The 9,951-nt window shown below is 38.5% G+C and overlaps 1 pseudogene; it reads left to right on the top strand.

The window, feature by feature from the left end:
- Positions 1 to 9,082: 9,082 nt before the first annotated feature.
- LOC132371308 (ret finger protein-like 4A-like protein 1) lies at positions 9,083 to 9,727 on the top strand (annotated as a pseudogene).
- Positions 9,728 to 9,951: the final 224 nt, after the last annotated feature.

Below are 9,951 nucleotides of genomic sequence, written 5' to 3'. Positions count from 1 at the left end.
TGTCAGGAAGTAAGACTAACCAATAGGTAGGGGAACTGGGGAAATCAGGGCGGGTGACTTCAGATTTTCATTAATCCCAGATCAAATTCAAGAATTACTAAATGTGGTTTATGAGCACATAGAAAAGGAATCATCACCCAGACCCATCGTGGCCTCATCAAGGAATGGTTTTGCTAGTAATCTCACTGGTAGAGTTTCTAGAGTTGTAGGTTGTGGGAAGCCTGTGAACATAGTCTATCTTAATTTCAGAAAAGAAATTAAAGTTCCCCCTGATCTTTTTTGGTTAAGATGGTGAAATGAAGACTTGCTGATCATACTGTTAGAGTTACAGCTGATAGAAACATCTTTATTCAAATAGTGTTGATTACGGCATTTTTCTAACTGGAATGAGATATCTCGTGGAGTGCCTCAGGGTTAAGGTGTTGGTCTTAACTGTATAACTTTAAAAAAATTAATTACTTTGAAGTAATTATAGGTTCACAGGAGATTGTAACAAAGAATGTGTAGGGAGGTTGTATGTATGCTTTAGTCCATTTCCCCCAAAGGCAACACCTTGCATAACTATAGTATGATATCAAAACCAGAAAATTGGTATTGGGACAATTGTGTGTGTGTGTGTGTGTGTGTGTGTGTGTGTGTGTGTGTCTTTGTGAGTGTCTCTGTCTATCTCTGTGCAACTTTATTACATGTGTAAATTCATGTAACATCACCATAATCAAGGTAACACTTGACAACCACTAATCTGTTCTCCATCTCTGGAATTTTGTTATTTCAAAAATGTTGTATAAACAAAATCATACAGCATGTAATCTCCTGAGATTGGCTTTTTCCACTCAGCCTAATTCTCTTGAGATCCATCCAGGTTACTGTATATATAACTTGTGTTGCTTTTTAATTTCTGAGTAGTATCCCATTGTATGCAAATACCACAGTTTGTTTAACCATTTACCTGCTGGAGGATATTTAGGTTGTTTTCAGTTTTTGGCTATTATGAATAAAGCTGTTATGAGCATTTTTACACAGGTTTTTGAACGCAAGTTTTCATTTCTTTAGGATAAATGCCCAAGAGTGCATTTGCTGGGTTACATGGTAATTATATGTTTAATTTCATAACACTTTGGCAAATTATTACCCAAAGTAGCTATACTATTTTACATTCCCATCAGCAATATGAGTGATTCAGTTTCTCTGCATACATGCCAGCATTTGATGTTTTCACTATTTTTAATTTTAATCATTCTGATATGTATGTAGTAATACCTCATTGAGGTTTTAATTTGCATTTCCCTAATGGCTAAGATGTTGAACATCTTTTCACATGTGTATTTGCTCTCTGTATATCCTCTTCAATGAAATGTATGTTTGTGTCTTTTGTGCATTTTCTAACTGGAGTGAATTGGATTATTTGTTTCTTCCTGTTGAGGTTTGAGAGCTCTTTATATTATATATTCTAGATCAAGTCCTTTAGTGAATATAAGATTTGCAAATACTTTCTCCTGGTCTGTAATTTATCTTTATATCCTCTTAACAGGGTCTTTTGCAGAGCAAAAGTTTTACATTTTGATGAGGTCCAATTTATCAAAGTTTTCCTTAAGGGATCATGATTTTTGGTGTCAAGTCTAAAAACTCTTCATCTAATCCTAAAGATGTTCTACTGGTTTTATTTTCTGAAAGTTTTATCATTTTATATTTTACATTTAAGTTCATAATTCATTATAAGTTAATTTGTTTAACTTTTAAAGTCAAAGAGGTTGAAGATATGGTAGGCATGTAGGTGACGCAAGCAGCTGGAATACAGTGATGAAACAAGTAAGATAGAATTTATAAGCATGCAATATCAGAGACAGTTTAATGTGGGGATTGAGAAAGTGGGCTCTGAAGCCAGACTGCTTAGGTTCAAATGCCTGAGCTGCCCGGAAGGCCTTGGGGAAGTCCCATAACCTCTCTTGTGTCTTAGTTTCTGCATCTGCAAAATGGGATTAATGTAGAGTACTTACCTTATATGGTTGTTATGCGAGCTTAATGAGAAAATACAGAGCACTTAGATCAGTACTCCAAGAAATGCCACCTATTATTATCACTGCAACTTGACATTGGTTTAAACATTGGGCAGTTACAGGGGAGACATGACCAAATAGGGAGTTCATGTGAAAAAATCCATTATATGCAAAGAAGTAGAGAGGTGAACTTAACGTAGTTGAAAATTTTAACTTAAATGTCTGCCCAATTTTTGTCCAGTAGTAGATGTTTATAAATATGTATCTTCATCCAGAAATGGCAAGATTTATGCAGGATCAAAATGACAAGGCATTTAAATCCATTAAATGAAAACCAGAGTCTACTTAGGACTGTATAGATACTCAAATGCATTTTTTCATATTCTTGTTGAGACTGTACAAAGCAAAGTCATTGTTTTAGATTATCAGCTACTAGAAAATGGCCAGTCATTATTTCTGTGCAAGTGTAATAAATCATCAGTAGGAACAAAAAGGGCACTGACAGAGTTCATTGTCGTAGTTTGATGTGGGATCATGTAAATTCTCAGCTTCTTGCAGTGGGGACTTCTGGGTCCCCAGCCCTTGGTACTACTAACAGAATGTTGGGGCATGGATCTTAATTATGGTCTCTACCTTTGATGAAAATGAGGAATGAGGGAGATGTAGATCTAGGGGGATTGACTAGATGGAGAAGGGATTACCGGAAGTGACAGGAAGAAGCCATTACAGATGTTAGACATTAGAAGGGTGGGGCAGAGGAAGCAGAGAGTGTCTCAGATTACTAGAAAGAAGTGGGACCCCCTTGGACTGGGGTCTATCTGGTCATTACTGTGACAGGAAGCAGCTGAGGGCCACTGGGCAATTCACCCAGTCTCTTCGGTGCCTAGGTTTCCTTTTCTGCCACATAATGAAAATGGTATCTGCTCCACAAACTCCACGGGCTGTTATGAAGAATACATTTGCATGAAAATTTCTTTAAGCAAAACATGAAAATATGACATTGTTATTGTTTCGTAGTGGATCTTTGTTCATTATTTTTATGGAATACACTCTTTTTAAAAATTTTTTATTGGAGTATAATTGATTTACAGTGTTGTGTCTGTTTCTGCTGTACAGCAAAGTGAATCAGTTATACGTATACATATATCAACTCTTTTTTTAGCTTATTTCTCCATATAGGTCATTAGAGTATTGAGTAGAGTTCCCTGTGCTATATAGTAGGTCCTTATTAGTTATCTATTTTATATATAGTAGTGTGTATATGTCAATCCCAATCTCCCAATTTATCCCTCCCTCCCCTCACCCTCTGGTAACCATAAGTTTGCTTTCTACATCTGTAACTCTATTTCTGTTTTCTAGATAAGTTCATTTGCACCCTTTTTTTAAGAAGAAACCTCTTTTTTTAAATTTATTTATTTATTTTTGGCTGTGTTGGGTCTTCGTTTCTGTGCGAGGGCTTTCTCTAGTTGTGGCAAGCGGGGACCACTCTTCATCGCGGTGCGCGGGCCTCTCTCTATCGCGACCTCTCTTGTTGCGGAGCACAGGCTCCAGACACGCAGGCTCAGTAGTTGTGGCTCACGGGCCCAGTCGCTCTGCGGCATGTGGGATCTTCCCAGACCAGGGCTTGAACCCGTGTCCCCTGCATTGGCAGGCGGACTCTCAACCACTGCACCACCAGGGAAGCCCTGCACCCTTTTTTTAAGTATGGAATATACTCTTAAGAACTAGCACAGGGCTTCCCTGGTGGCGCAGTGGTTGAGAGTCTGCCTGCCAATGCAGGGGACACGGGTTCGAGCCCTGGTCTGGGAAGATCCCGCATGCCACAGAGCGACTAGGCCCGTGAGCCACGACTGCTGGGCCTGCGCGTCTGGAGCCTGTGCTCCGCAACAAGAGAGGCCGCGACGGTGAGAGGCCCGCGCACCGCGATGAGGAGTGGCCCCCACTTGCCGCAGCTAGAGGAAGCCCTCGCACAGAAACGAAGACCCAACACAGCCAAAAATAAAAATAATAAATAAATAATAAATAAAAAAAAAAAAAAAAAAAAAAAAAAAAAAAAAAAAAAAAAAGAACTAGCACAATCTCTCTCTCCTGCTCTTTGCTTACTAACTTCCTTAGATTTGGGGGTTCCCCACCCTACCTCATTTAGCAGTGTCTCAGCAGTGTAGTGTAACTGGCTTTACCTGAGATGCTGTTTTGTCTCAGTGATTGCTGTATGATGTTTGTAGTCTAGATCATTAAGCTGACTCTCCTCTCCTAAATCTCTAATGTAGGGAACTGACCTGCCTTTTTCACACTATGCCTTGCCACTTCTCACATGTCTATATGTCTGAAAAAACATGGATCCCAACTCTACCCAAGAAAACAAGCTTTAATTTGCCTTAAAGAATAAGTAGCCGAGGTTAGCAGATGTAAGCTTTTATATATAGAATGGATAAATAAGGTCCTACTGTATAGCACAGAGAACTATATTCAATATCCTATGATAAACAATAATGGAAAAGAATATTAAACAAAGAATGTATATATATGTATAACTGAATCTCTTTGCTATACAGCAGAAATTAATACAACATTGTAAATCAACTATAGTTCAATAAAAAAAGAGTAAGTAGCTGAATGTTAGTTCAGGCTCCATTATGAAATACTCAAAGTTACACTGAAAATTGTGTGTGTACACGTGTGAAATAGGTTGAAGAAGAGACTATTTTTTTTTAAGGTACCATAAATTTGTCTATTTCTTTGCAGAAAGCAGTATTCTTTAGGGTTTGCTATTATGGTCATCATTACCTTCAATTTTTAACTATGTGGTTAATTTTTAACTATGTGGTTTAAATAAAGGGATTTTTAGATTCATTCACAGGTTTAGACCACAAACTGAGAATTAAAGAATTAATCCTTTGGGGGAGTATTTTGGGGGAAAAAAATCCAGTGACCACAAAGTCCCTTAATTATGAAAACATGAGGAGAGAATTGCTAACAGTGGGCAAAATAAAGACCTTGGAATAATTTAAAGTTTTCTTAGTTTGAATGCTTATTTGTTATTCATATTTGATTTCCCCATTGCAACCTCATTATAATAGGGTAATATGTGTATCAAGAGAAGAGAAATATATTTATTTATTTAATGATTTGAGGAAGCACTGGGAAGACTGTTTTGATGAAAATATTTCTCAGAATTCTGCCATATGGAGAACAGTATGGAGGTTCCTTAAAAAACTAAAAATAGAACTACCATATGACCCAGCAATCCCACTACTGGGCATATACCCTGAGAAGACCATAATTCAAAAAAGAGTCATGTACCACAATGTTCATTGCAGCTCTATTTACAATAGCCAGGACATGGAAGCAACCTAAATGTCCATCAACAGACAAATGGATAAAGAAGATGTGGCACATATATACAATGGAATATTACTCAGCCATAAAAAGAAATGAAATTGAGTTATTTGTAGTGAGGTGGATGGACCTAGAGTCTGTCATACAGAGAGTGAAGTAAGTCAGAAAGAGAAAAACAAATACTGTATGCTAACACATATATATAGAATCTAAAAAAAAAATGGTTCTGAAGAACCTAGGGACAGGACAGGAATAAAGACGCAAATGTAGAGAATGGACTTGAGGACACAGGGAGGGGGAAGAGTAAGCTGGGACGAAGTGAGAGAGTGGCATGGACATATAAACACTACCAAATGTAAAATAGATAGCTAGTGGGAAGCAGTGACATAGCACAGGGAGATCAGCTCGGTGCTTTGTGACCACCTACAGGGGTGGGATAGGGAGGGAGGGAGGGAGCCGCAAGAGGGAGGGGATATGCGGATATATGTATATGTATAGCTGATTCTCTTTGTTATAAAGCAGAAACTAGCACACCATTGTAAAGCAATTATACTCCAATAGAGATGTTAAAAAAAAAAAAAGCTCTGCTACATAGTTCTGAAAATCCACCATTAGAGAATCATTCTTTGGGGAGTACCAGTTATCTAGGAGGGATACCTATTAAGCTGCTGTCCATCAAGAACACATATACAAGGCCACATAAGATTATCACAAAGTACAGGCTCTGGAGTCAGATGGACCTAGGATTGAATTTGGCTTTGGCACTTACTAGCTGTGAGATTCTGGGCAAATTACTTATCTTCTCTGAGTCCCAATTTCTTCATCTGTAAAATGGGGTTAATAATGGCTCTCACCTGATGGACACAATTTAAATGAGCTGATCTATTTGAAGAGCATAATATAATACTTACTTTAAAGTAGCCTCTTAGTACATTGCAATGAAAATTATTAGCAGTAGTAGGAATATTTCATTTGAATTGGGGTTTGCATAGCTTTGGGGGTGCATGAAGAAATTCCAAGAGGTATATAGATTCAGATAATTTCAAGGGAATCAATTTCCAAATTCTCGCTCTCTCTCTATATATATATATTCTTTCTGTATTCATCTGCTTACAAATGCACCTGCATCAGGCTGCTTCTCCTTTTCTGTCTTGCCTTCCACAATTTCCCATCTTCTGCCTTACAGAAGAGATCTCATCCGACCCAAATCATGCTATGGTACTTTGTCTTGGGTATAGAAACCTCTGGGACACTGAGCAGAGGCAACTCAAACTACAGGTATTTGAGAGCCCTCTTTAAGCAAAATGGCACCATGAACTAAAGGTAATAGGGTATCATGTCTTTCTGTGTCTTATGCTTATCTCTGTTAAGGCAAAGCATAACTCTTATGGAATGAATGTATCCCCACAAAATTCGTATGTTGAAATCTTCACTCCCAGTGTGATGGTATTTGGAGGCTGGGCTTTTGTAAGATAATTAGGTCCTGAGGGCCTTGCCCTGATGAATACAATTAATGCCTTTATAAGAAGAAACACTGGAGCCCACTCTCACTCTCTGTCATATGGGGTTACAATGAGAAGACAGCCATCTACAAACTGGGAAGAGGAGCCTCATTAGACACCAGATCTTCTGGCCTCTTGATCTTGGACTTCCTGGGCTCCAGAACTGTGAGAAATAAGCGTTTCTTGTTTAAGCCACACAGTCTATGGTAATTTGCTATAGCAGCCTGGACAGATTGAGACAATACCTTAAACAGGTAAGCTGATGTATATTTGGATGTTTTTGATTTCAAGTCTGTAATGAAATTATGTAGTAGCGGGGAGAAGTGATGGTTTTTTTTGTTTGTTTGTTTGTTTTTGGTCTTCACTACCGGCAAAGAAGGTGTTGTTCCTGAGGAAAGAAATCGTTGAGAACAGAGTAAAAAGAACATTTCTTGGAAATATGGAAGATGGCAGCGTGTTATTCGCCCAGGTGACAAACTCATGATGGGTTTCTGTACTTAGCTAGCTAGCTATCTTGAAATATTCAAGATTTGAAAGCAGCATGCTGGGAAATACCAGTCTGCTATGAAGCACCCTTTCTCTGCAGTTTCACCATCTCAGTAAAGAGGATGAGGTCAGTGAATATGCTCATTTATCTGTGTTTTAGTCTAGTCTCACTGGTACAATTTGCATGATATCAAGGTGAAAAGACCCACATGTTCTTCCAACATGTCAACGTTTTATTTTCTAATAAGAAACATATATTAGAGGTAAGTTAGTGTTTTGTGTTCTCTTGAATATTTATTCAAATTCATAAGAGAAACATTTTCATTAACTTTTGGTAAAAGTTAGCAAAATATGAAATCCATACTCATTTTTTATGAAGGTACAAATCTCCTGCTCACTGTCACTCATCAACCACTTTTCTGCTCATTTATTAAATCCTACCATGTACATATTAGGTATCTTAGCTTGGGCTGCCATAACAAAATACCATAGACTGGGGGGCTTCAATGACAGCAATATATTTTCTCATAGTTCTCGAGATGGAAGTCTGAGATCAAGGTGGCAGTATGGTCCGGTTCTAATGAGGACCCTCTTCCTGGCTTGCAGGCGGCCACCTTGTCCCTGTGTCCTCACGTAGGAGAGAGAGGGCTCTGGTGTTTCTTCCTATCATTATATGGGCATCAGCCCTGTTGGATTAGGGACCTACTCTAATGACCTCATTTAACCTTTCTAACCTCCTCACAGGCCCTTTCTCCAAGTACAGTCACATTGTGGGCAGGGGGTGGGGGGTGGTTAGGTCTTCAACCTAGGAATGTCAGGGGGACACAATTCGCTCCAAAGCATTAGGTTTAAGCAACTTAACAGGAGTATATTGCAGATTATACTTTAAATAATATGCTCAACAGTACTTAATGTACATTTTGTAAGCATGTACTTATTTGCAACCGAGTTCTTTTCTCTTGCAATTTGCATAAAATATTTAAACTATACTCCTAAAAGTAGAACATCTATTTAGTTTCAAAAGCAAATAAAAAATTTCCCCAAGTGCAAATCTAGTATAAAATGACCTAAGCAAAATATGTTACACATTTAGAAAACCAGCTTGATTTAATTAGTATTAATCTTTCCCTTTCAAATGTTAATATACTGATTCCAATTCTGTGAAATGTGTAATTACCTAAACATAATTGACTTCAACCCATTTTGGGAAGAAATCACTTATATACAAATAAATATCCTCCATTGTCTGTCTGTATTTCTGTCATATCTTTACTACGCATTTTGAGATGTCCTTACAAAATGAAATGTGACATTAATATATGCCTTTGCTTACAGTCAAAAAGAAAAGTTCTAAAATACACAATTTCAATTTTGCTTTTAACCCCAGTTTCATCTATTTTAGCTCCATAAGCAAAAGGCCTCTGAGAAAAAGTTGAACAGTATAATCAGTAGCATGTGATAAGCTTTTTTGGAGTCATATTTCCTAGAAAGTGAAGAATGCTAATGACTGGGTAAAAAAAAATTTTTTTTGGTAAATTAGGTCATTTTCAATTCTTTGCTTTCAGTAAAATAAAAGGAGGACCTAACCAAGTTGTCAATAGGTAGATAATTAAAATATTTTTTGATAATAGGTCACTGTGCTCTTTTTGACCTATAATTAAGAAGGCATTCAAATAGCACAGTGGCATTTCCATAGGAAAATGCCTAGAACTGAGCTGTCAGGGGAAGCAGCTGGACCTAGTTGAGCAGAGAGGACCCATGGCTGAACACTTTAAAGAAGCAAGTAAATGTATGGTTTGCCTGACTTATCTTGAAAATCCCATGTACCTGAAATGTGGATATGTCTGCTGCTTCCAATGCTTCGATTCACTGCAGAAGGAGCCTGATGGGGAGGGTTTATTGTGCCCCAACTGCTCTGTGGTCTCACAAAAGAATGACCTCAAGTGTGCTCTCAAGCTCTGAGCTCTGGTTTCAAAGGTTAAGGAGTTAGGGCCCCAGCTGAGGGCTGTCCTCCAGATGAACCCAAGGATACAGAAGTTCCAAGTGGATGTGACCTTGGATGTTGACAGAGCCAACAAGAACCTCATCATTTCTGAGGACCTGAAAACTGTCTGTTGTGGGTTTTTCAAGCAGAAGAAAAGGTCCTGACCTGAGAGATTCAGCCATACAACTTGTGTCCTGGGATTCCCTCTGTTCACTTCTGGCTGCCATTACTGGGAGGTGGACGTGGGGTCCAGCCAAGAATGGGATGTGGGCGTTTGGAAAGAATCTGTGCGTCAACAAGGGAAGACTCAACTGACTCCAGATCTTGGCTTCTGGACTGTGAGTTTGAGAAATGGAGGTGTCTTCTCTGCCCACATGTGCCTTCCGCTGTTCTCAAGGAATGGTTCTTTCTGGCAATAACTGCCCAGAACACAAGGACAGGCTGGTGGTCCAATGAGAGACTCAAGGAGAGTGATCCGTGTGTGTCTTAGAACAAATTATGATCTCCTTACAGAGTCATGTGGACACAACAGAGACCTGAGGATTTTGAGGAAGGAAACAACTGGCTTCAAAGGAGGTATTTTCCAGATTAAACAGACCTGAGACCATAAATATCAAGGGTTGTGGAACTTAATCTCAGGGGA

Source organism: Balaenoptera ricei, chromosome 9, assembly GCF_028023285.1.
Source record: "Balaenoptera ricei isolate mBalRic1 chromosome 9, mBalRic1.hap2, whole genome shotgun sequence".
Lineage (NCBI taxonomy): Eukaryota > Metazoa > Chordata > Mammalia > Artiodactyla > Balaenopteridae > Balaenoptera > Balaenoptera ricei.
Note: the sequence above shows the minus strand (reverse complement) of the source record. Positions and strands in the feature narration are given on the sequence as shown.